Source organism: Austrofundulus limnaeus, unplaced genomic scaffold (genome assembly GCF_001266775.1).
Source record: "Austrofundulus limnaeus strain Quisiro unplaced genomic scaffold, Austrofundulus_limnaeus-1.0 Scaffold607, whole genome shotgun sequence".
NCBI classification, from domain to species: domain Eukaryota; kingdom Metazoa; phylum Chordata; class Actinopteri; order Cyprinodontiformes; family Rivulidae; genus Austrofundulus; species Austrofundulus limnaeus.
Window position 1 is genome coordinate 156,598 of NW_013953009.1, and position 3,435 is coordinate 160,032.

Here is a 3,435-nt window from a genome sequence, read left to right on the forward strand (position 1 = left end):
TCTTATAACAAGATTATAAGAAAATTATTTTAGCAAGGATCTTTTTATTTTCGGTAAATATTACCCTCACGCAGAAGTGAATGAAACGACACAATGAGTGACTTTAGTAGGCAAATTTCGATTCGATCCATCAATAAATGCAACCATTTATTTACATAATTAAACAAAATCACTCCAGTACACTTAATTGTGAGTAATCAATTTCCAATAAAAAGTTTAAGAAACAATAACCATACAGATCGCTTCTGAAATTAATTGTTCATCAACTCAGCACTTAAAATAGAAAACATCCAGCTAAATGTTGAATACCAGACATTTGAGGCAAATAACTTAGGTTGGCAAAGTAAGGGTTTAAGAGAAAGGAGGAAAGTAAGATATTAGTTAGTTCCTAACTTATAATTGTAGGAGTAGCTTAATACCACCTTAAGCTCCCCTCCTACATATTGGAAAATGAATCAGACGAAAAGTTACCTGAAAAACACCTACATCGCCAATGACCGGTAAGCGAGCCGATAATCAGTTCCCTGGCTGATCGGAGGCGAGACAGTTCCTACCAAGCGGGTGTCTTAAGAAGACATCACCAGGTAAAGCTGACGTGTTCGGGGTGACCCCTACATAATCTTATCTTTATTAAATGTAATGGGAGAACCAGAAGAGCAGCGTCTCTCGCTCGACGTCCATCAGATTAGCGACACTTAGTACAAAGCCAGGAATGCCTTTGAAGGTGATGTGGTCACCTGTCCAGGTATTTAAGAAGTTCAACCGTCGGTACAGAAAATATGTTTAGATTTTCCAACTCGCTAGTGATCCTCTGGCCAGCTATTTTCCATGTCAGTCGTAACGAAGAGGTCAGGCTCACTGGATCTCGATTCCAAAATAAGACTTGCTCCCCACAGGAAGTCAAGACAAAGTTTTCGAGCTTTGAACTCTTGTTTCACACAGGGGTGTCGTGTCCCACGGCTGTTTAGGTTCCCCCGTTGGTGATAAAGGGTCAAACCTACAGCCAAAACACTGTTTCTCTGGGGAGAAAACCGCTGATGTTGTTGTGGACGGTGTGCGGAAACTGTTACTGAAGAACTTTGGTTCCGCTCTGAGTCGATAAGGTTAGTACAGGAAGATAAGGAAAATGTTAGAAGAAGTTGTCAAGGCCAGACTTATCTGACATAATTATTGCCCCTTCAGGGTGGGAGTTGTCCTGGTCACAGATTCTGTTCATAGCTTTTATGGACAGAATTTCTTGGTGCAGGGCGAGGACGGAGTCCGGTTCATCTATATGCAGATGTTGGCTGTGTCCAAATTCATAGGATGGGTCCTTTGACGGACCTGGCCTACCTGGTCTAGGTGAGCCATGTAGGATCCATTGGAACCGGTGTCAAATCGGGGAAAACGGAGGACGCATTTGTCGTCCGCATCGGAGGAGTCTTCGAATTTGGACAGCCTCCGGAGTAAGCGGCCGACAAATTGGACCTTCGGAGGATGCAGACCCTGAATTTGGACACAGCCACCGATGTGTTCAGAGCTCGGATGAGGATCAGACCCACCAAATCTGAGTCCACCATGGTCCTCAGTCAGAAAAGGGTGGATTTCCTCTCTCCTATTGGGGTGGGGTGGTTTGACCTTAGCATTTAGTTCACGAATGAGGGAAGAATACAGTGAAGGGTTGATAGACGAATCGGTTTCTGTAGTGTTGTGGAAGCTGCTCCGATCCGTCGTGGTGAAGAAGGATCCGAGCTGTCGGTTTAGGTTTCTAGCCTCACCTATGGCCACGAACTTTAGACCAAAAGAACAAGATCACAAACCAGCTGTAATAAATCAGAGAAAACMTCTCAAACTTGCAGGATAGTTTCGTCTTTGCACTCGGATCTGTTTGGTGAATTAACCTCAGCTACTACCTCACCAAATTTTAGCTGGAGATCGATAAATCGGACAGAGTTTAGCTGTTTTTTGTGTTTATTATGATCTGTGGAAAAAACTGATGCTAAAGATTGCAGCAACGATCTGGTAACGACGCCTCTTTAGGAAGGTTTTCTGTCCAACTGGAAGGAGACCAGGACACCTTGGAGTCCTGGACCTCCCTGATCCAGACTCCAGACGGAGCAGAAGACAACGGACGTAGCGTCTAACGGTTATCTTCTGAGCGTTTCAGTAAAATCCATCTGGTTCTTCTTGATCTATTTTTAAAAACCTGCTCTGAGCTGCAGCAGGAAACAAAGGAAGCGAGGGGTATTGTCAAATACGTTTTTGTCTTTTTTGTTTTCATCTTGCCTCTTTTGAAATGTAAATGCTGAGCCCGTCTGTGAAGCTGATTCAGTTCTGGCGACGGCGGCCATCAGAAAGTGGAACAGACAAACAGGAAGGAAGCGTGAGAAGGAGAAAGCCGCTCGGCTCGGCAGAAATAAGAAGTGAAACACATTGGTGTGGATTTTTAACACCGTTTTGGCAAACGTTAGCCTTCATCGTCCACTCGTGCACGGCTGAGTGAATCCACGAGGCCTGCAGTCACCTGCTGCTGGTCTGGACATCTGACACGATCCAGACCTCACGTCCCTCTGCCAGCTTCCATACATGGATGTGATCTGAACAGGACCAGGACACATCGGTCCTCCTTTAGAGGATTCTGCTCTCAGATCAGTTTCCAACACCAAGTGAAGCAGCAGCTAATATCAGCTGAATAATTTACCACCTCAGCTAAAATAATCTGTGTTTGATATGTTTTGGGTCTATTTATGGAAAGTTTATTTATTTTTACATTTCAAATTTGTTTCTTTTGTTCGCTTTCACATTTACAGCCAGTCATGTCTATGTTTTGTTCCTTCAAACCCTTAGTTAAAAGAACATAAAACATGAACATTTGCAGCAAATTCCCTTAAAGATTTTAAAACAGGTCATTTAATTGAGTTTGAAAGAAGCTCAGACTCTTCAGATCAATCCTGAAACATGAAGTGAAGCTGAAATCTGATCATTAGCAGTTGTTTTACTGACAGGAAGTCCGATCAGACTTTAGGTGTGGCTAAAAGCTCTGAAGTGGTTTGTAATCTGATCCAAACTCCAGCAGAGGGAAAACTTCCACAATAAAGGTATTTAGTCTCAAAGTGGKTTTAGAAAGGACAATGATAAATCTAAACAATAAAGTTTGGTTGAATTTTTAAATATTTCTTATAATAATAATTTATTTTGTGAATGTTACTTTTGCTCTTATCAAGCATTTGCTTTTAGTTATCCTTTTGACACATTTGCTTTTAGCTGTCCTTTTGACACTTTAGCTTTTAGATATCCTTTTGACACATTAGCTTTTAGCTGTCCTTTTGACACATTAGCTTTTAGCTATCCTTTTGACACATTAGCTTTTAGGTATCCTTTTGACACATTAGCTTTTAGCTATCCTTTTGACACATTAGCTTTTAGCTATCCTTTTGACACATTAGCTTTTAGCTA